This window comes from Pongo abelii, chromosome X (assembly GCF_028885655.2).
Source record: "Pongo abelii isolate AG06213 chromosome X, NHGRI_mPonAbe1-v2.0_pri, whole genome shotgun sequence".
NCBI lineage: Eukaryota > Metazoa > Chordata > Mammalia > Primates > Hominidae > Pongo > Pongo abelii.
Window position 1 is genome coordinate 118,739,478 of NC_072008.2, and position 24,436 is coordinate 118,763,913.

The 24,436-nt window shown below is 42.1% G+C and overlaps 1 protein-coding gene across 2 annotated transcripts in view; it reads right to left on the reverse strand.

Annotated features, from left to right (window-relative positions):
* AMOT (angiomotin) overlaps nt 1-8,908 on the reverse strand; it is a 66,102-nt gene extending 57,194 nt beyond the window's left edge. The window contains exons 1-2 of one of the 2 annotated variants that reach the window (XM_009235186.4): nt 8,438-8,908; nt 279-358 (exon numbers count right to left, since the gene is read on the reverse strand). The gene's annotated coding sequence lies outside the window, so the exon portion shown is untranslated. Of the gene's footprint in view, nt 1-278; nt 359-1,259; nt 1,627-8,437 lie in introns of those variants that run through there. The other variant, XM_024241041.3, reaches the window with a different exon arrangement.
* Nucleotides 8,909-24,436: the final 15,528 nt, after the last annotated feature.

A 24,436-nucleotide genomic window follows, 5' to 3' on the forward strand; every position in this document is an offset into this window, starting at 1 on the left:
TTAAGCTTCTGAGTGCCCCGGTAGCAATCACTGTTACGGGTTGAGCCAGAAATGGAAATGGAAGTTGCTAGACTGTAAGATCTTAGAGGGCATGGGCTGGGTGCATGATTTTTCATTGTATCCATCCCAATACCTAAAACATTAACTGGTACATAAAATGTGCTTAATAGTTGCATACTGAGTGAATGATAACTTCCCCAAAACTTTGCTAGAGGCCACAGCAGGAGAAGAAAACAAAGAAAGACACGGAATAACAATAATAATAATGTTATTATTACCTTTAGTTTCTCAGCCTTCCTTCTAAGAAGACAAAAAAGCTCTTTCACTTCTGCTATCTTATTTGTCCTTCTCAGCAGCTCTGTGGGGAAATAAAGGCAGATGTGATTAATTCCATTTTAGAACTGGAGAGGGAAGCTCAAGTCCAGAACAGATAGCTAATCATAACTAATTGGACCAGAATTTCACTGTTGCCCATTGGCAGGGCCAGCATTGGAACCTAGGTCTTGCGACTTCCTGCCCTATGCTTGGTTCTAAGACACAACCCTCCACAGAATTGCCTCTCCAGTTTTTAAGAGGACAGTTCACAAGAGAAATTCATTAGGAAAGCAAACTCCTGAAACACTCCAACAGTATCTTGAGCAAGTGAGTGAGCTGCATTTAAAAGACAGTAATCTGTTTCCCCACGCCAACACTGGGATGACTAAACCCAGTTCCCAGTGGGGCTCTACAAACATAATTGAGAGCTCCCTGTTTCGCTGTGCCCCTTTTCAAGGGAGCCCCATCTGCCTTCAGTCTGGTTTTTGTGTCTGAGTGGGGCTCAGGTGCTGACTGCAGGTGTGGCATCCAGCAGGTGTATGGACAGGAGCCAGCATTTCATATCTTCATACCGAAGGGCCTGAGTCACTCTCTGAAGGCAGAAGGCAGCCCCTCCTCCTCCTGCTGTTTGCCTTGCAAGCACAGGGAACCTGCCTTGCCTGAGGTGCCATTGCAGAACTGAATCTAAACCCTGCCTTCCCAAGAAGGACTAAGGTGAGATTAAACCACAAATCATATAACCCAGCTAACTTTCTCACTTGCACAAACTACTGCGGGCATACACCTACACCGTGGGCACAGCATATGGGAACCTAGGTACAGAATGACCGTCACCTAAAGTGATGGGGGAAAAGGAGGGCCACAACCGGCCCATATTTTATATTTAGCTATAGAGCATTGACTCTACTGCAAATGGCCCTAAAATCCCAGAAGCAAGTACTTACCCCCCTAAAAAAAGGTGGAGTACAGTAAAAAGAACCTGCTAGAAATCTTGCACTCCTGTTCTCACCATAACCTCTTTCCTTCAGGCTTCCAAGGGAGAACCGCTTAGCCTGGTCACAGAAAGCATCAGGTCAGAAAATTCATCATATTCCCCTAACCAAAGCCCAACTGGCAGCCTGAGGCAGATAGAATGTTCCTGGGAGTAAAGGGGGGTCATCAAAATTTTCTTAGCTTCAAAAACTGTTTGCTTTTTAAAAAAACAATCTGCCTCCCCTACTCTCTCTCTCTCAGGCGCACACACACAGACCAAAGAGAAACTAATTGTAGAAGAAAAAAATGAAATCTTACCTTAATAAAATGGTTTATTGTCATTTGTTCTATTTCCCTAATTCATACGGGAAATTCAAATAAGCTTTGGTTTACAGCCCATGATCCAGAAAGCAAAACTGGCTACCACACTAAAATGTGATCATTGTATATAAACATAGTAAAACAAAAATCTGAACTGAAAATCTAAATGTAATAAAGAGGAAATTAGGTTTCTTCAAAACAGGCAATCTAAATAATTTTCCCCATCTGTGATTTTTAATCTTAGTTTGCTATCACATGGAACAAATGTCACTAATTCAATGCAAATACATGCCCCTTGAAAACAACCAAAATGAGTAAGGGATGTACTAATTAGCTTCCTAATGGGGAAGGTTTTAATTGAGCTATTCTTTAACAATCTTCATCAAAGTTTCCAGGGCAACTTCATAAAAGGATGTCAAACCTGGCCCATATTTTTATTCCCTTAAAAATAATTTTCAATACACAGAAACACAGAAAGTTGATTTCTCTTCAATGCTGTTAACACTCAGGCCACTACATTTTCTGATGTCAGCAATCCCCTTCCCACAAATATTCCAAGTATGCACCACCGTCATTCTCCTTTCAATTATGTGGTTTCTCTGCTCCTTTACTGATTGAGTCCAGGCCTCTCGGATAATGAGAAGCATGTGCAAGGAAAATATGCTCTTAAAAAACACATACATCAGTTTTATCTGCATTATAAAGAGGAGAGCAGATCATCTGTCCATATCAAAAAGATTGAAATGTGAAGTTTGCTATGGGGTATATATAAGGGGAAAAAAAGATCAGTATCAATGCCTAAGGTTGGTAGGGGGGCGGCACAGTTATTGTGATCTGATGTGACACCAATAAGAATAAGGGAGACTCTCCACCAAATCCACCCTTTCTAGCTTGGCCACATTTATATTTCATGTTATCTTAATGTTTCTTTTGGGGGTATTTAAGTTCTGACATACACATGGAAATGAGCCACGAATTGTACAGCAAGCATAAATATTCCATCATTAATAAAATCCAGCTGTGTATAAAACACTACAATGGCTGGGTTTCAGTTACTGGCTATCATCAGTATGTGTCACAAGCAAATATTACTGAAAACTTTCTCCCTTAAAACGCGCATGCACACACACACAGACGTTTGCTTTATTCTTTTTCATCTTTTGGAGGAGCTTTGAATAACTCACTGATCTCTATAGCTCTTTTCAACTAACGTTTCTTTTTGAAGCTATTTTTCACCACCCTGTAAGATGCTAGGGTCCTCTTATTTGTATCTTAACTTACCACACAGTACAAAACTGTTTAATTTTTTTTTCCAAAAAGCCGAGAGGGCCAATAATACAAATGTTGGGTTAATGGTAATTACAGTCAGTAAGGCAATGGGGCACCAAAGGGCACTGTATAAGAGAGCAAAGCTCATTAAAAAGGAACACCTGCTCAAGACCCTATAATAAGCCTGCTCTGCCATCATGCAAACACCTTTCATCCAATGACCTCAAAGCATGTGCCCAATATGAAGCATGCCGAAACACCTCTGTGAGGTATTAATATCCTTGCTTCCCAGAAGGGTAACTGAAGCTTAGAGCAGCTAATTCATTTACCCTTGGTCACATGGTAAGCCAGAGAGGGGCTGGGCAGAGAAAACCAGATCCTGGCTTCAAGTCACACAGGCTAATGATATTTCATGGAGTTAGGGCAAGAGTGAAAGTGCCTTTACAAATGTCAAGGCAAGCCCACAGACTTAAAAGAGTAGATTTTCAAGAATTGCCCTAGGAAACATTGGCAAATACACCCATTTGCATTTTCTCCAGGATCATATATTACAAAAAAAAAAGTTCCTGTTCCTCATTTGCTACTTTCTAAATACTAAAAACCCATACCACACTTTCTATTCCAGTTAGAGAAATTTAATCTAATTTATGATGAGCCACTGGTTTCCAGGAATGAATCCATCAAATCTCTTTTTTTTTTTTTGAAACGGAGTTTTGCTCTTGTTGCCCAGGCTGGAGTGCAATGGCGTGATCTTGGCTTACTGCAACCTCCTCCTCCCAGGTTCAAGCAATTTATTCCTCAGTTTCCCGAGTAGCTGGGATTACAGGCATGTGCCACCAGGTAATTATGTATTTTTAGTAGAGACAGGGGTTTCACCATGTTGGTCAGGCTGGTCTTGAACTCCTGACCTTAGGTGATCCGCTTGCCTCTGCCTCCCAAATTGCTGGGATTACAGGTGTGAGCCACCATGCCCGGCGAATCCATCAAATCTTAGAGATCACATGTATACCACACCTTTGTTATCAAAGGAAAATTAAAGTACTATGAAACAACTTTCACTACATGGTGAAGACCTCAGATGAAGAACCCATTACGTGTGGGCCATTCTGCTGCTGCCCTTCATGTCTTTTATTTAACTGTCTAAAATCCTTAGTTTGCTATCTTTTAGTCTAATTTAAACATATTATTTTCCATGCTACAAAACAAGTATATTTGTGCTTTCCTGCTTCTCCTTTCTCATTCCAGAGATTTCATATTCCACTCAAATTTATACTCACTTGATGGGATTTCACCATACAGTGATTTAAAAATCATTGCCAATGATTTAGACAAAGTAAACAGTGGACCCTAGTTTTGTTGTTGTTGTTATTAACAAGAATGGGGGAGGGATAACAGGAGGTCAAAGGAATTAAATTAACAGCCTTGCTAAATACATGAACAACTCCTGAATCACAGAGATTGTTTAGGGATTACTTATTATATCCATTAGCCTCTCCTGGCATCTGAGAAACAAAATATATGGGAATCTTCATGTGTCCTCGGTCAGATTCTGACTTCGTTCCTCCACATGGGTTTACAAAGCTAAGTCTTAGGTGGGCTCTTATTGAAAAGCAACATTGTATATATCTGTGGCTCCAATTATCTAAAATTCATGTTAGTACAGGAACCAGGACTTGAAAGGAACTAGAAAAAATGAAAGCAGGTGATCTGTTAGGATGATGGAATTCTTGAAGTTTTGGACAGAGTCTTAGCTTCTTAATTTTGGCTTGTTAAAATATAAAACATAATGCATCTTTATTCATATATCCTTACAGGATCTTTTTTTTTTTTTAACATGATGACTAAATGACTGAATTTCTAACAACTGTTGCACTTCATTCTAGTAGCAATCATTCACATTCATACTAGATATTGAGGCCTAGAAAGAAAACCATAAATGTATAAGAACTGGCTCTCAAAATTACCCTGTCCAAACCCATAATTTACAGTGGAAAAAAAAAAAAACTTAACAGAGGTAGTAAACCGAGTTACAGCTGGGCCTAGAGCCCAGGTCCTTCTCACCAATAGACTCACTAGGAAATCTTATTGCAGATTCTTAGGTTAAAAGGGGCATCAGTCGCCATTATTTACTAGAAATAACTTTCTGGATCCCTGAGTTAGTCAAATACAGTAACTGGAAATAAAACATTTTACCTGTATGGGGTGGATAGTCTCATCCTTAGAATTGTTCAAAATCTATAAAGTCTGATTTATTTTCAAAAAGTAATACTAGCTTTCTTCTGCAAGCAGTTGTAGGCCGGAGCTAACGTGGCCAGCATTATTACAAGCCAGAATGATTTAGACAATTAACTAACTCCATTCCATATAACAAAAAGATTTCAAAGGCCAAATAATGGCCTCACTTAATTTAAGCGATAATCATCACAAATTCTTATGTATTCCTTTATGCAATAAATATGCTTCCGAGAAGGCCCAGTTAGAGTGAATTTTTATATATCAAGTCATAGTTTAAAGGCACTAACTAGGAAAGCTAGTACTTACAAAGAAACCTGTTGTGGATTCTTTTATAAAGCAAATGACCTCCTATTTTCTTTCTTTCTTTTTCTTTTTCTTTTTTTTTTGTTCAGATTGTGTGTGTTGTGTGTGGAAGGGGCGACTTCCCTCCTTTCTCTGGGTTAAAAGGGGTCAGAAGCCCACCATGGAGGAGAGTAATGCAGTATGGCCAGCCTGTTTAATGCCCCCTTAGTTCCTGGGACAAAATTCTAACCTTTGACTTGGGGGTGGAACCCTAGATTTTGGACCAAAGTCCACAAAAGGCAGCAAGGAGGGAAAAGTAAGTAAGACTAAAGACAACACATCATAGTAAAACACCAACAAAAATTCCTGGGGACAGGAAATCAATGGATCACAATTCTAAACAAATTGGTTTAGTCCCCAGCTAATTAACTTGTCAAGCAGATCACTAAACCTACTGAATCCATGGGAGAAAGAGATGATGTAATAGGAGATTTGGAAACATTTACCCATTTACCATCCTAAAAGGCTCCACTACGACCACACACACCTCTCCCCACCCCTTTCAGTGTTTAAGCTGGGCTTAATGGGTGCAAAGGACAATTTCTACCAGACAGTCCCCAAGAATAGACTGTTCTCATGCATTCCAAATGCTCAGTCTCCATGGAGGAGGCTACCTGGTCGCAAGCATTTCCCAAGAGGGAATATATCCTCTATTCCTCCTCATTGGTAACAATTCCCCCACTCCACCCCCACGCCCCAAACAAAACAAAACAACTTCTAACCATCCTGAGAACTTCAGGGGACTTTTCTGGGGTAAAGGAAAAGAAGCGTAAAGAGGGGAACAGGAAAGTGTGAGAAACCCCTCTTGTCTCCAAATGGAAAAAAAGGCCTTAAAAAGCTGGATCAAAGGAAGAAAGGGGGATGGGGAAGAAGGGCCGCTTAATTACAAAGACACCCTTTTAAAGAAGGCGCAGGCCCTGGGAGAGGGCTCTTGGGAGAGGCACAGAAGCAGATGTACCCACTTAGAATTCTGGCACTCAATGGGACCTCAAGGTCATAGTATCCATCCCCCTGCCTTCTGATTAGGCTATTCTTAAAGCATTCTAGAGTCTGATGCGGTCTTTACAAAACCTAAGAAAGAAAAAGCAACTCTACAAATGTCCTAGTTGGGAATTAGTCTAATAAATCCAATTTCATAAACCAGAAATGAGATTTTAATTTCCAAATCCAAAACTGCATTGACTATGAATTATTAAAATTCCCTTTCTAAAATCTTTTAAATAGGTAAACAGATCCACAAATTTCATGTAAAAGTGACTCCACATACCATTGTGGTCAGAGGTTTACTTCACATCTAGACCATGAAGGTAGAAAACCCACTTTCAATTTTACAAAGCCACGAACTTTTCCCAGGAAAGAAGTAATTTAAAATGAAGTATGATGTAGTGCCAGAAAGTGTCTGTCAATGACACCGGATAAACCCATACAGAATAGTTGGAACCTTAGTTATCATCTGTAAATAGAGGCAACTACTCTACAACCACCTGGCTGTTAAAATGTCCCAGGCCAGTTATAAAATGTAGTTTGGTCAGGCCAGCTTTTCCCTCCCAGCTGATCTGAAACAGGATAGCCTTTAAAATTGTCGCCCTGTAACGTTCCTTCTCTACCTTCCTACTTTCCTTTCTCCCTCATTAAAATCAACCAAAGTTATTTTAAAATGTATGTAAATAATGTGTTCCCAAATAAGCAATGGGTTAAGGACATGTCAGTAATAAGTCTTTGAACACCATCACTTACAAGCTTGACGCACTTGTCCAATTGAAGATAGGTGGGAGATGGATGAAAATGTATACCACATCCAAAATGGCATTTCAAACTATTCTTAGCTACTAAATGAGGGTGCTGAAAAGTCTAACTGAGAAGGCTTCACAAAGGCTGGCCTGAGAAAGAACTTTTCACAAAGCCTAGCTCAAGGAGACTTAAATACCCTTAGCCCTTCATCATTGAAGATTATGGTGACTAATTATCTTCTTCTCTGAATGGGAGAAGAGGGTTATATTCATAAAAGTTTTAAACTGCCTCCCAACGTCCACTCTTCATGGTGGGGAGGGAGAACTTCATGAACTAAACATCCCAGGTTGTTGAAAAATTCGTTCTAAAACATACACTAAAGATTGAAAATGCTGTTTCTCACCAACTTTCTCTTTTCTTGCTCATTTAATTCTACTTAGTCCCTTTATGCAAATCATTATATTATTATTAGTGGCAATTTACCAGGAACTGCTCACAGTCTATTAAAGACTGTTATTTTCCCTCCCACTTTTCTTTCTCTTCATTTTCACAAACCCATGAAGCCCATCTTACTGTTGAAGCACCAATGTGCAGTGGCCCAGGCTTGGACCCTCAAGACACCCTCAAGATCCCCCAAAACTATTTACTAACATCTTTGGATCTTCTAAAGCAGATAGGGGCAACTCCCTCCTCACCACCACTATCACCACCACCACAAGCACTACCACTACCACCACACATCTCAAAGAGTAGCCTTGTTTTAGATCACACAGACTTTAAAACTTCAAGAATTCACGGTCCTACCCCTCCTGCTCCCGCCTCAGGGAGTGTGGGTCCCCACCCCAAGCCTAAGCACTTAGGAGAAATCTATCTAGTTATCTGAGATAAGCACTGACATGCATGCTGGGCTAAATGCAGATTTCAGCTTCCCTCGGGTCTTTAGCTCCTCAATGTGATTAATTACCTAGAGACCCACAAGAACCCCAGGAGGTAAAGAAGTAAAAGTACCATCTAGTAGTGGTACCCACTAGCATCTCCTCACCGAAGTAGGACGGGAAAGCAGCGCACACTCTAACCGATTTAACTTGCTGCACATCCAAAAAAACTCATGGCGAGCTGCAAAGAAAGTAGAACACACGGGCATTCCCACACGCGCCTAGATCGATTCACTCACGCCGAGGGCACGACCAAGTTCATGCCACCATGGATTCCTGCCCCAGTTCCCCGCGAAAAGTAACCACGCGTCTCCTACCCCTGAAGGCAACGAAGACAAGGTGACGACTCTCTGCTCGCTCAAGTGGCTTCGGTCCCGGGCCAGCGGCCAGGGATGGGCAGGGGGGAAGCCCCAACTCCCGGCTGCTCCCCTCCTCGCTGCTCCGTCCGGGCTCTCCTTGGTGGCAGCGGACAGGCAGGATACCGGGCCAGAGGGTGGAGCAGCGGATAGTCGGAGGCGAGACTGACTGGAGGTGGTGGTAGTTGAGGGGGAGGCGGAGAGAACTAAGAGAAGAGGAGGCGAAAGAGAGCGGAGATGGAGGAGTAATTCAGGGGGTCTACCAGTTTAGGCAGCCAGAAAGCTCCTCGGAAGGAAGGGGCGTGACTGCCAAGGCAGCTCCTGGGCAAAGGATGGGAGGTAGGGGAGGGGGACGAACGGGTGGCTTTTCTTCTTGCGGTGAGCGGCTAGGACCGCCCCGGAGCAGGGCGGGGGGGTGGTGGACTGGGGAGGAAGGCGGAGTAGAGGGCGGGGAAAGAAGGGCGGGAGCCTGCCTGGACTCTGGAAGTGAGGAGTGGGGGGAGCGCGGAAGAGAGGCGGGGCCGGGGGGCGGGGAAGTTTCAAACAATTGAACCGCGGGGTCCGGGAGCTCGGGCGAAAGTAGGGGACCCTCGCTCTCGCCTTCCCGCTAGAGGGGCACGACTGGGTTGCCGTAGCCGAGAGTCTGCGCGGGGACTGGCTGGGAAGAAGGAAAGGGTTTTGCAAAAGACTACAATAATAATCTGCGGCAACAGCGCGGCATAGACGCGTGGGAGAGCCAGTGCAGCTCCCCGCCCCACTGCGGGAGGAAGAAAAACAAATAATAGAAATGCTGAAAAGCAGCTTCCACCAAAGCCTGCTTAAAATAATGCAGGAAGGAGAAGCGCTCCTTCGTTTTCCTTCCCCTCTTGTTTCCTATTACCAGCAGGCCCCCACCCAGGTCACAGTTCTGCGAGACACCCTCCTTTCTTCCTCCGCTCCCCCGCCCCGGGCGCTTGCCCCCCTCCCGTTGGCGGGCCGCAGAAGCTGAGGGGCGAGGGAGGAGGGGTCGCGGGCGGGGCTCTGCGGAGGCTCCGCCTCTGGGCGGGCTGGGAGCGCCGGCCTGGGCGGAGCGGGTCCCTGAAGTGTAAGTCCCGCCCACCATTCTTTTGCAGCTACCCGTTGGCCCAGCCTGGCCTAGTATACGCTTGCGATTGGGCCCTGGAGTCGCCAGTCTAATCCCTTTGTCCCACCCGCCCTCAAAATTAATAAAACTAAACAAGAGGCTATTGTGTAGTTCTATGTTCTACACCAGCTACTGCTGGGAAGAGAAAGATGAGACGCTTTATTTCTCAGTCTCATAAAAGAGTGCAACAGTGTGTCGGCCGACTCTGGTACGCCTTTATGTTTATGGCACTGTCCAGCTCTGCGAATAGGTAACTTTTCTTCCACCTTAGTTTATTAAATCAGGAGGGGGGAAAGCACATGAAGTGTCATTGTGGTGTTCTGCTGACTGTGAAAAAAGCTGACATTGGTTAAAAACAAGAGAGGGTTGAGAACAGCATCCTGGGACACGGAAAATCTACCATTTTACATCTAGAAAAACGAAGGCACAAAGAAACAGTGTCAGGGTAGCAAAATAACATGGAATTTGGAACCAAAGGAAGAATTCATTTGGGGCCCTGGCACTTACTAGCTAATTGTATGACTTCTGTTAAGTGGCTTAACTTCTCAGCCTTAATTTTTCTACCTGTAAGTAAATGCTATAAGACATGCCCTATTAACCTAAAAGCACTGGTATGAAAATGTGTGTGAAAACTATAAAGCACTCCACACATGTATGTGTTCCTACTTGTGTGTGAAACATAATGGAGAGTCTTAGATGTGTTAGAGGATCAATATTTTGCTCATCTGTTTTAAGCATTTACATCCAAGGTCGTGTAGGTTTTGAGGCTTTATTTTAAAAAGTCAACTCTTTTCCTACAATTTTGGGGGTGGATATGAAGTTGGCTCCCTGCAGTTAAAATAATAAATTACCCCTTTTCTAAGCAGGGTGGGTGAGATTTCTTTTTTAAAGTTCTACAGTTTCATGACAACTTAAAGCTATTGTGGTTCTGGTACTGAAAGAGGAAATCATGCTGTGTATCTCCGAAGTGAACTTAAGAAAACAAATATGAAGGAACATTTACCATGGAAACCACCATTCTCTACAGATCCATATTTCCTAGAAAACATTTCAAGTAGGAAGCAAGCCTAAATGTAAACGCCTTGACAGCGCAAGGCTATTATAATGGCTCATGCCAATGAAAGAGTGACATCCAATTCAAGCCTGCCTAATGGGAGCCATCTGGGGGGCCATGGATCAAGGCATGCAAGAGGAAGTGTGCTTAAAGGAAACACTATCACACAGTAAACAGGGGCTCAGAATCCAACTCTGAGTGCAGGAAAAGTAGTGGACTATTGCATGTCATGGAGTGTGCAGCATGCTCTGCTAGGAGCTGTGGAAAGATTCAGAAGCAGGAGTGTGCACAAAATGATTCTCGTTATGATTCTGTTTATGTATGAAGTGAGGTTATTTGGGTGATTTTTCATGGAGAAAGTGAGTTTTTTAATGTTCAAGATATGGAGACATCTGGTTTGTGAAGTAAGGAAAGGTTATTTCAGCCTTGTTATTTGGCGTGGACAGGAGAGCTAGATGGGGTGGGGGCGGGTATATGCTGCAGGACTACTACCAATCACAGTGGCAAAAGGATATTTGTTAAAATCAATGCTGTCCAAGTGAAAAAAGTTAAACATGCACATGGAAGAATTCAGATAAAACGGTACTGGGCTGGGCACGGTGGCTCACACCTATAATCCCAGCACTTTGGGAGGCCGAGGTGGGTGGCTCACTTGAGGTCAGGTGTTCAAGACCAGCCTGATCAATATGGTGAAACCCTGTCTCTACTAAAAATACAAAAATTAGCCGCACGTGGTGGCATGCGGCTGTAGTAGCAGCTACGCGGGAGGCTGAGACAGGATAATCACTTGAACCTGGGAGGCGGAGGTTGCAGTGAGCTGAGATCAGCCACTGAGCTCCAGCTACTCGGGAGGCTGAGACAGGGTAATTACTTGAACCTGGGAGGTGGAGGTTGCAGTGAGCTGAGATCGGCCACTGCGCTCCAGCCTGGGTGACAGAGCGAGACTCCGTCAAAAAAAAAAAAAAAAAAAAAAAAAAACAAAAAAACAAAAAGGTACTGAAAGACTACAGTGAAAAGTTCTTCTCCACCACTCTGCTCCCATAGTCCCATTCTCTTTATGACTGTATGTCATCTTCCAAATAGATTATTTGCATATTCAAGCATGAGTGCATATTCCCTTTTTGTTCCTTACAAGTGGGATCATTAATCAAGGCACACCTTGCATTTGTTTACTCAACAATGTATTTGAAATATTCTTCCATCTCAGGATAACTATGTTTACCTTATTTATTTTGTTATAACTCAGTATTCTATTGCATAGCTGTGCCAAAATTCCTTTACTCATCCCCTTATTAAATGGGGATTTGGGAGACAGACACGGTGGTGGCACACGCCTATAGTTCCAACTACTAGGGAGGTTGAGGGAGGAGAATCCCTTGAGGCCAGGAGTTCAAGGTCAGCCTGGTCAACATAGCAAGACTCCATCTCTAAAAAAAAATGGAGGCAAATTTGGGCTATTTCCCATCTTTTGCTACTACGGAAGATGCTATTAAAAAAAATCCTGGTAACAAAGGCCTGGTAGCTACATTTGTAGTATGCCTGCCCCTAGCTTTGAAGTTGCCTTCAAAACACTTTTCTAACATGCTTCCTTTCCCCACAGCAACTGGTACTGTGGAGCAATGGAATTGGAGCAATGGAAACCTGTAAAACACTAAATTCCTTTAACATCCGCTCCTCAAACCCTGCTTGGGCATTACTCTTCTCCAAAGTTTGATGGAGTAGAGTTAGCAGAACTCTGAACTTAATGGCGAGTCACGCTTTGTGTGAGTCACTTCTTAACCTGTGGCAAACAGTTTTTTGGTACTTCTGTTTAACCCAGGTCTTCCAAGCCTTCTATCCTGCCATGCAAGACTTCTTTGTTTTCACCCTGAAAACCTTTCAGTTGGTTTAAACCAAGTTTGGATTTAAAGCTATGCGTTGCCTGCGCTACTTAAAAGAGAGGGGGAGGCCAACATCAACAAACATCGATTGAGCCGCTATTATAGACAAGACTGAAAAAACAAAGAGGCATGAGACTTAGCTCCTGCCTTCAAGGATATAAACATAAAAAGACAACTAACAAGCATGTGCTAAGTGCCAAATGAATGGTATTGACAGTAAAAGCTGTGTAAGTTAAGAGCAGAGAGTGAAAACTAGTTCCAGAGAGTTAGTTTATACAGCAAACTATGCCACACACATTTAACTAATCCCCACAGCATCCCTGTGTCTTCATATCCTGACTATAAAGTATAGAAAGCCCTCTGGGGGAGACCAGGAGAATTCACCACTAGCTGTAAAACACCTGTGTAAAGACACTGGGTTGCCTAGATACTACACATTAAAAACCTCCATATAACGATATGGAAAAAAGGAGGATCATTTTAAGCTCAGAAGTCAAGATTCCACATCCCAAACTACCTGTCCTGTTTGACCTTTATTTTTTTTCTTAAAATACACCTTTATTGCACAATAAAAATCAGTATCTGTGCTGTACAAAATAAAATCCATTAAAAAAATCAAATGTCTACCTTGAAAACATTACACAAAATGAAATAAGCCAGATACAAAAGGAAAAATATTGTATGATTCCACTTACATGAGGGATCTAAAATAGATAAATTCATAGAGATAGAAAGTAGAGTAGTGGTGATCAGGGGCTGGAGGAAGAGGGAGCGGGAAGTTAGTGTTTAATAGCACAATTTCTGTTTGGGATGATGAAAAGGTTTGGAATTAGATAATGGTGATAGTTGTATAATATTTTGAATGTACTTAAAGCCAATGAATTGTACACTTAAAAATTGTTAAAATGGTAAATGTTGTTATGTATCTCTTACCACACACACACGCACACACACACACATGCACACACACAAAAGGGTAATAACCCTTAGGCTTAGTGTCAGGAGACAATGCCAGTGATAGGGGTTGCAAGAAGGCAGAACCCATGTGAAAGGGGCAGCCTGATTACCACTACAGGGAAATGCAGGCCAATGTGACCACAGCTTCTGATTTTTCAACAGAAACCAGAAGTCAAATGTTTTTAATATAAAATCTCGTGTTTCATGTTGCCAACTAATAAATGTGTTAATTAAAAAATCTCCACTTTGTGTGCAATATTTTTGTCCAACATACAGGAAAAGTAGGAAGGAGTATATAGCTTATGGTCTGTTCCCAATCCCTGGCCAGATTCTTCTTGAAGGAAAGATGATAAAACCATAGTGCTTTGCATTGAATGGCATTCTCCCCCACTTACCAAGTGAACCAGGAGTATGGAATGTGCACATCTTCCTCTAGTTGCCTAGTGAACAACTAAATGATTTAAATGCATTTATGAACAAAAGCAGAGGCAAGCAAGTATACTAGAAAAAATAAATCTTAAAGATTTATGTCTCTATACATAACTGTCCCCCTTAATTCCTCCAAAGACAAACGTTGAGAAGCAGCCTTCTCCAGGACACCTCCAAAAGTCAGCCTCCTATTTATTCATAAGGACACACTAGCCCTGTACATGCAGAAGCCAGCTGATCAGAAAATAGCAGGTTTATCTGAACAGGAAAGGAACAAAGGGACACATATGCAATACAAGACTTCAGTTAAATGCTCTTCCTTCTGGATTCCCTCCCTCCCCCCTTCCACCCTTCCCAACCACACACACACACACACACACATACACACAAGCATGCACACACAGTCCAGACACAGGAAGTTTGAAGCCCGATCCATGTGTGGAAAACAGCAATGTGGGAATTCAGGAAACAACACCAGAACTGTGCTCCAAGGCCAAGACCTGCTCCAGCATTTGGGAGCCAAGTTACTCCTGGGGTATTTGTGGGCCCCAGCATTTTGGAAGTAAATCGGCTGTAGAAAAATAAAGCTGCCTACAAGTCTATTCCCCAAACACCTCCTAAGGTCTTGTTTGAGTAACCTGGGCTCGCCTCTTTATGATTTATGCAGGGCTTCACTTCAGCTTAACTAAATACCATATCTCCTTCAGCAGCTTGAGTTTCTGGAAAGGCCCAGACTGTCCGTACTTCTCAGTAGGGTTTATTTGCAAATTCCTAGGTTAGCCGGAGCAAGAGGGAAGTAGGGAGGCTGAGGAACGTACATCAGTCTGTACCCTGAAAGGTGGTGGGCTGAGAGGGAAAATATAATTTAGTCAATGGTGGAAAACAAACCTCTGAAAGCAAGTCAGAGGAAAATCAAATTCCTGAGCCAGTAAGCACGTTAAATGTACAGAGTTAGCAGGATTTAGAGGAAGTTCATCCTCTGACATTACCCTTTGCAAATAAACTCTTGATTGATTCAGAGCTCTCTCTGTTTCTGTAGTTGCCAGAGTGTCTGAGAGTTGTTATCCCAGTTGGGGGAGAAGAAGGCTGTGACTGCAGTAGAGATTTATCTTCTCTGGCTTGCTGCCCCACTTTAAGAACTCCAGGGAGAAGGTAGGTCAATGCCATTCCAGTGTGATTTAAGGCAGGCCCACCTTGCTGGCCCCAATCAGCCTTCTCTTCAGGTCTGCCACTGTCCTGTGAAATTCACACAGGAAAGACCCTTGTTAAAGTGCAAATATTAACCTGGGAAGGGTTAAATAGTAAGCCATCCTTGGTGTGCTCTGTGGAAGGGGTATAGACTTTTGGAGTCACCCAAGCCTAGATTCAAGTCACAGCTCCACTACTTACCAATGAGGCAGATTCCTTAAGCAGCCTGAACTGCAATTCCCTCATCTGTAAAATAGGGATAATAATTTTTCCACCATAAGAGTTTCTTTGATAATTAAATGAAATAACACATTTAGAGGTCCTATCATAATGTCTGGCATATAGTAGTCCCTTAACACAGTTTATTTCTTCATGCCCCTCCATTCATTCTTCTTAGGGCATTCCAGGGTATAGGACAATGAGTTTGCTTGGTGGCTTACAGAGATTAAAAGCACCTAGCTGTAAGGCCCTCGCAATCACTCTTCTCTACTAAATCTGCTCCACAGGGCAGTGTGAGGCTAAGCTATGGGCTTCGGCACCAAAAGGACTTAGTTTCATAGTCTTCATTCTATTGCTCACTAGCTATGTGACTTCAGGCAAATTTTGAGGATCAGTTTCCTCATTTGTAAAATGACAGCATCTATGTCAGAGGATGGTTGTAAAGGTGAAATGACAGTTGTATACAAATATTAGCTGATATTATTACTTGTAATATTTTGTACAATGGACTGACTAAAGTTTACTTTTTCTACCAGCAGTTTCTAATTTAAACCAGTGAATGGTTTTTTTTTTTTTTTTTTTTTTTGGACAGAGTTTCGCTCTTGTTGCCCAAACTGGAGTGCAATGATGCAATCTCGGCACACTGCAACCTCCGCTTCCCAGGTTCAAGCAACTCTCCTGCCTTAGCCTCCCGAGTACCTGGGATTACAGGTGCGTGCCACCACGCCTGGCTAATTTTTTGTATTTTTAGTAGAAACGGGGTTTCACTATGTTAGCCAGGCTGGTCTCAAACTCCTGACCTCAGGTGATCTGTCCACCTCGGCCTCCCAAAGTGCTGGGACTGCAGGCGTGAGCCACCATGCCAGGCCAGTGAATGGTTTTAGTAAGAGTGTTGAACACCCTTAAGCAAACAAGTTATATTTCCCTGGCTTCCTGATCTTGGCTAGGGAATTTGGGGTGGTATGGGGCAGTCATAGGCATCTCAGTTCTAGGTATTGGACCTCCTGCCTCCAAGATTCTCACAGGGGTTTGGCAGGATGTAAGTGGAAAGACAGACTCCTGGGAGGTGCTGCTGCAGGAGATTGCGAGATAATAGAACATGTGCGCCGTGAGCATGGGCCCGGGACACTCAGGCCTACCGCTCTTTTAATTCCACACTTTTCCCCTGCGTTAAAACCCTTGTACACACCACTCCTTCTGCATACCCCATCTTCGGCCCCACTCTCTTCCCACTCTTTGCCTCACGAATTCAATTCATTTCTCAGGCTTCAACTTAAATATCATCTTTTCAGGGAAATATTCCCTGAGTGGTAACTCACACTCCCTTCTCTTATCTTTAAACGCTTATGTGAATTGTGCATTCTACATGATAAACTATATTGGAAGTGGTTTTAATATAAAATAATGTTGAAAATATTTAATATGTAAATTATTTAACTTTGTTTCCCAGTCTAGAAAATTTCAGGTCCAGGAAGAAGCTTCATGCGTACCCTGCAGCTCTGTACACCCCCTGGCACACCTTTCCTACCCCCTAAGGAATTCATAATTTTTAGAATTATTCCTACACTAGGTGAGGGCATTGAACTAGATGATCTTCAGGGTTCCTTGCACCTGTTAACTGCTAACAGTTGTCAGAATGCTGACAAGTTTTCTGAATGCTGGAGTGGGAAGCTGTAGCTGCAGTGGCATCCTCCTGCCCCCCAGTTATTTGATCTTGGTGTAAAATGGGGAGTTTTGAAATATATCTAGGAAATGTGGGTGTGAATGCTTTAAGCAAAAGGTGGAGTGTTTATTTGGTACTAGCAAATGAGAAAGACAGTGCAGGCATGAGTGCTAGGGAGTAAAGTGTGACTGTTCCCCCATCAGAACTGTGAAGTAGGACTAGATTTACCAAAAGTGAGCCAAGTATAGTGGAAGAAACAAAGATTTTAAATCAAATAGAACTGGACTAAATTCCCCACATACAGCCGGTTGTGTGACCCTGTGTAAATCACTTAACTTCTGAAGTCTCAGTTTTCTAATTGATTGGTTGAACAAATGTGTATTGTGCATCCACTATGTGTTAAACACTTTCTGAGCACTTGGGGACACATTGGTGAATAAAATAGGCAAAATTCCTACCCTTATGGGACTTATGTTTTGGAAGGATATGGGAATAGTGGGTAGATATTTAAGATCTGTGATGATTCATGATATCCTTACAGTCCTGGAATTGGATAGGTACTCAATAAATACTAGCTGTTACTATTATTATATTTTAATTAAGCAATTACCGTCTGTTAAAACTCAGGTGAAACTGGGTAATTTCTATGTAAGGGACAATAAGTGGCTTGAAAAAAGTACTTGAGATTCTTGCAATATAGTAATAGCAGGTGGCTTGCACGGGTTTTTCCATTCTAAGTACCAGTACTTTTTTCTACTACGGTTTCCTTAGTAGCAATCCCTCCTGAGGTAAAATGTAGCCCAGGATGGCCCTGAACAGTAGGCTTAATGTTTATTTGGATAAACTTTCCTGCTTCATTATCTCCAGGAGATCAAAGAGTATGCATCTGGACTAATGACATTCCCCTACAACCACTCCCATCATACTCTTACCTGGATGACATTAACCAATTAAACTTTTAACATAAATTCTGTGTCCCACTCCTCTAGTTCCATAGACCCCTTTCTAGAAGCATAGTGTGTCAGAATGGGGGAAGGAGAAGATGCTGCTCATATTTTTTTATGGTTCATAGTATCTAGTTTGATTTTTTTCAATTGCAGTTTTTACCTTATTGCAGAACAACAGAACTATGACTATGTTTCACACTTTATGTGGTTAAATTTCACCAAGTGCCATGTTTCATATACTATCACATTTCCAGCATTTTAATTACTGTTTCCCATCTACCCCAGGGTTGGAGCAGGCATTAGCTCAAGGTGTTCAAGGAGAGACAGTGTGCCTTGGGCTAGCTGCGCATGTCCCCCTAGCTTCCTTCCTTTCTCTAGGTTTCAGTTCTTATTCCAGTTCCTATCTCTATCAGATTACTTATCACATTGTTTTGTAACAATTTATTCTCTGTATTGCCAACTAAGCCGTAGGTGTCTCCTATATCATAGACAGTGTCTTAGTTCACTGCTGTATCCCCCATACCTAGCACAAACTGTATCTGGCATGTAGTGGGTACTCCGTAGTTGTTTGTTGGATGAAGGAAACATGTATTTTATGATGCAGGCTTTTGTGTAAATGAATTATCATCCTTTTAGATACCCCATCCTACTTTGTGTTTAAGTCCAAAATCAAAGCTATTTTTTTTTTTTTTTTTTTTTTTCGTAGAGATGGGGTTTCACCATGTTGGTCAGGCTGGTCTCGAACTCCTGACCTCATGATCCGCCTGCGTCGGCCTCCCAAAGTGCTGGGATTACAGGCATGAGCCACCGCGCCCGGCCAAAGTTATTTTTTTCTAACATCTGTAGTCAAGTCATCAGGCAAAGTCATTGCTCTTCTGGAGTATTCCTCTGCCTTAGATGAAAACCCCTACAAGCCATCCTAACTGCATCTCAGTAGCTTTCCCAGGTAGCCCTCAAATTTTTTTAATTTTTATTTATTCATTTTTTTGTAAACTCAACTCTCTGTTTCCTTGGAACACAGACTCTGGAACCAGAACTGTTTTAATTTAAAAGCGTTTTAAACTTCCAGGCCTCTGAAAGCCTTGTTTTCCTGACTCCACCGTCCTTATCTTTCCATTGTTCATCTGCATTCCACCCACTCTTAACTCCCAAGAGGGTCACCTATCCTAAAAATGTTATTTGCCAATCATTTCCCACCTTGGTGTAAAAGTAGCATTGGATTTGGAGGATATTTGACTGTAGTGTTGCAATCTACAAGCTGTGCACACTTGGGCAAGCATCTCAACCCTTCTGAGTCTCAATTTCCTTGTCTGTTAAAAATGAGAGAATAACTGCTGTCATGTTTTGGTACCTCACTGGCTTGCAAGCTTTAGATCAAACAATCGTTGTGAAAACAACTTGGAAACTGAAATAGATGGTTATTTTCAGGACACCTGTGGTTAACATGGTTACCACCCACACTAACGCTTCCTCCCCCCATTAGGCACCAAGCATTGATTCCTTCTTAAACACTCTAGCCCTGGGCTATCGGTGGGTGGGGAAAGCATTGTTCTTCCTATCTTCTTGACATGTTGATCTTGGCTTAAGACTTGTTGCCCTTAGGTCTTTTCAATCAGTATCTAGGGGGAGCCACTCCCTTGGCTTCTCAAAAGCTTCTTGTCAGGTGCTCTTTAGATACTATGTAGCTTCTACCTTCAGGCCAGCTTTGTCCTCTCTAGTGAAAAGTGGTTATTGTGGGGGAAGGGGAAAAGGGAACATTTCCAACTTCTTCCTCCCTTGCACCAGAACTCCCAGGGTCCCCAGACTCCCAATTTTTCAGGCATAGTTTCTTTACATCCATCAGAGTCTACCCTATAAGATATTTTAGACTGATCCCAGGCAGGTAAGTTACATTTTGCAGAGATTTTACTTAGTCCCAAAGTGGTGTCAGCTGGTTGGTAATTACAAAACCCAGGACTTCCCCTGCCTTTGTGGTTAAAAAACACTCTCAGCGTTTGCCTCTCTCCTTGACCCCAGCTTCCAGACTGCTTTCGAGTCTGCACTGAAATCTCCTGAGGGAGTTCCCTAGCTTTAATTTGGCCAGATGCTCAGTGTCCTGCTCAAATTGCACTCAGCATTTATTTTTTTTTTTCGCTTTGAATAGCTTTTGCACAGACTGTTAGATTCACTCAAACCTGCCCCCCTCTTGAGCTAGTTCTTCCTGCTCGAAGTATTTGTCTTATTGCAGGCTAAGGAACCCTGATTAGTTTATTGCCAGGTTTAGTCTTTTCCTCATTCAGAATCCTCTTTATATTTATCATAGAGGGCTTCCACCACTGGCTTTGCATAGTTGATCTTTTCGCAGTAGGTGCTCAGTAAGTATTCCTCAAGTTGAAATGGAATTGGAATTTACACAAAAAATCACCATCTTCTAGAGCAAGACTGGGGAAATTACTGTCCACCAGTGGCTGGTTTTTGTGAAACCTCAGCTCTCCCTCTCTCTGTGTGTATGTGTGTGTGTGTATACACACATTTTTAAAGGGTTGTTAAAAGAAACAAAGATTATACAATAGAGACTATAGATATGTAGCTCACAATGCCTAAAATATTTACTGTTTGGTTCATTACAGAAAAAGTGTGTTGACTTCTGGAGTTTTCCTTAGTATCCAAAAACAGAGTTTAAAGCAGTTTTGACCCTATCACCTTCTGTTCCAAGGTTACAGGAAACTTCTGACTTTTATCGCCCCATTTTACCATCTCTATCTATCCCTTGCATTCAGTTTCCAGTCTAGCCATAGAGAGTTTAAAAGGTTTCTGTTCTACCTCCTAAACTCACATTTCATTTCTTTCCCAGCGAGTAACTTCCTTCGGTAAAACCAGCTCCCTGCTCCCTCCCCTCCTGCCTCTAATTAATATCCTTTTGGCTTTTGTGGACACTTCGGAAAGTGAGAGCTCCTTGCTCATTTTCACAGTCTCAGAAAAATGCTCAGGGTAATTTGAAGACAGAGCAGATGTTAAATATGGGGAGATTTTTGTGGACGACTAAACCATGGAGACACTTAAAATCCCCCTGCAAATGGAGACTAACTGTGTTTCGCCCACAAGGTGATTTATTTCCATAGCTCTTTGGAAGAAGGCAGGATCAGTTTACTAGGGCTCAGCTTACTCAGCAGAAGGGCTAATCTCCTCTGTTAAAATGTATTTTCTGCTGAATTTAATCTTACTCTCATTGATTTTCCTTGTGCACTACCTTCCTAGTTACCAGGGTAGGCCACACCTAAAGAATGTTGCCAGACTCAAACAAAGAACATTAGCTATTAGTCCAAACACAGATACTTACTGAATAACTGTTAAATACCTAGCAAGTGATTGGTGCCATGTAGGGTACAAAGAAGTCTAAAATTGGACTCCAAACCTCCAAAAATTCCAGTGTAGCTGGAGAGGCAAAATGTTTAAATAACTATGCAAGGGGTTCTATGATACAATCCTGATGAGTGAATGGCTTTAATTTAATATTTATTATTAATTAAATATTAATTTATATTTAATTAATATTAAATATTTACGTATATTAAAAAATATAAAACTGTTACTTTATTCTGAATAAATGGTCACTGTAACCATGCCTTCTGTAGTAGAGAAGAGAGAGATCATTATGAGCTTTGAGTATCAAAGAAGGTACATAGTAGGTGTTCAATGCAGATTCTTTGAATGGCTTTATGAAGAGAGGCTGGGAAAAGCTTTCCAACCTCATAAAATAATAGCATTACCAAAGGTTTATAATCAGAAAAAGTTTGGTTTGTTTGCAGTACAAGTGAGCAGCCTGGCCTGGTTGGAGCAGATAATTTGTTAGAGGTTAGGAAAAGTTAAATTCAGCTCTGTAAATTAGGACCAAATTTTTGAGGAACTTGAATGCCAACTAGAGCAATTGGAACTTGTTCTTTCAGAGGTTTTGGAGACTGATGGGAGTGGTATTTTACACAGAGCACCCTGATGGTGGTTCAGAATGGTTTAGAGGGTGTATAAACAAGAGGCTAGGAAGACTTTATAGACCATTAAGAACCAAGAAGACTAACGCCAGGAGTATACAACATCTTATTTATTCTGTTCAGTTCTCCTTGGTGCATACATGCTATTTAACTAGGGAGAAAGACTGACAAATACAAAGTTTGACTTCCTTGAGTCTTTTACCATCCTCTGAAAAATACCTTAACCGCTGTATATCTTAGATTTTGCAGCCAAATCGACACACCCGTGCTGGGTTAAGAGCAGCTAGACTGTGCTGGTGGTGCATATTCAGCAGGTGGCAGGACCATGAAAGTGTTTTAAAGATACCTGGAAGTTTCTCTCCCTTAAAAATGCCTCTGGTAGCTGCTCTTGAAGATTCAGAAGCCAAAGATGTCTTATGGCCTCAAAAAATGACAAGTGAACATGGTGGCTAATAATTTCAAAATCAATACCACCTACTAGATCTCTTACAAGATCCATGTATCAAGCTGCCTACTGGAACCCTCTGAATGTTTGATAGGCACCTCAAATTAGAATGTATAAAACCAGCCGGGTGCTAGTTTCAACATTTCCACATTTCTGAACATCTGAAGTCCCAGCTACTTAGGAGGCTGAGGTGGGAGTATTGCTTGAGTCCAGGAGTTCGGGGCCGTAGTATGCTATGCTGATTGGGTGTCCACACTAAGTTAGGCATCAATATGGTGACTTCCCAGGAGTTGGAGACTACCAGGTGGCCTAAGGAGGGGTGAATCAGCCCAGGTCAGAAATGAAGCAGACCAAAAACTACTGTGCCGGTCACTAGTGGGATCACGCCTGTAAGTAGTGGGCAATATAGAGACCTGGGCAACATAGAGAGACCCTGTATGAAAAAAAAAAAAGAATATATAAAAACCAAACATATAATCTGCCTCCATCGCTACCCATCAATCTCTTCTGCCTCTATCTGTATGCCTCATCTCCATGAATGGTACCACTAATTGCCTAGTTACCCAGAGAGGTCACAAAACACAGATTTACAAAAATCTTTCCCTCCTCCTCACCACACATAATCAATCACTAAAATACCTCAGAGCTTTGAGATATTTTACAGATTTGAAATATTTTACTGATTGATTAAATATGGGTGGTGAGGAAGAGATATTGATTGAATATTTTAGTGATTGATTAAATCTTGCCATTCCTCCATGTACAGGGCTTAAGTAGTGCCCCATATTCCTCTCGAGGTAAAACCCAGACTCCTTAGTTTGGCTCACAAGCCTTCTAGCATATCTCACTCTTCTTTCCAACTCATGCCTTGTGTTCCATTCACACAGAACAGCTACTCCTTCCTTAAGTGCCTGCTCATGCCCCAGTGCCTTAGCACATATTGTGTGCACACTCTCTCTCTGGAAATTCTTACCTCTTCTTTGCTTCTTTATTTACTACTTGTCATTCAAGATAGCTTAACCATCACCTGTTTGAGAAACCCTTCCTGAACCCTCCTAGTGTGGGTCAGATGTTCCTCTGCGGTCCCTATGGTACTCTAGTCATACTTTGAATAGAAAAGGAATCACATTCCATTATATTGTAATGGTCTGTTTGTCTCTTCCAAAGGAAAATTAGTTATTTGAAGGAAAGGGCCCATGTCTTTTTTTTTCTATTAACAATATCTACATCCTTTAAAGTATTTGTAATTGGAATAGATAGGTGAATGAATTTAAACATATTCAAAGTGATATGTAAAGGGCCGATACCTGACCCCTTATGGAGTCAGGTACCTGACTGAGGGGAGAAGGTAGAGCATGATAGAAAATGGGATCTCTAATCATGAATATGGGAATCAAATCAAGGTAAATACAGCCTATTTCATCAATTTGCCAAACAGCAGGTTTGGTAGGTACAGAGCAAAGAAAGCATGAAGGTGGCAGAGGACTTAAAATATGGGGAAGATGTTGTTATGTGGAACATTAGGGGATGCCATGAACAGAGAAAAAGTCACACTGAAGGTCCCACAGAAACTGCCCATCATTGGAGAGGGCAAGCCCTGGCAAGATAGGAATCTCTGTTCCAACAGAGAAACAGTCCAGCCTAACCAGGAGAAATAGCTGACTTCCTGGGAGGGTAGAGCACAACAGGATGCTGGAGGTTAACAGAAGGCTACTGCTCACCCAGGGGAAAATAGACATTGCATATAGAAGGAAAAAGATTTTCGGACTTTCGGTCACAAGAAAGCATTTGAGTGAAAGCATCGTTAACCACCTCCCCATTTCCCCCAACCTGAGTGACTCGGAATGAGAGTTCTTTAGACTTGGGCAAGATAAGGTATGAGATAGTCTGGTGTTGAGGCACTGCCTGCATGATACGATTTGAAGGAAAATAGGTTCTAAGTTGCTAGAGGGCATGGACATGCTGTACCCTTTTCTGCATCATCCCATAAGGCTCAAGGCAGAATACTGCACATAGAAGGCATTCCTTCCATCTGTAACATGTCAAATGAGGCAGTGTGGTATAGAAGAAAGAGTACTGACTGGAAA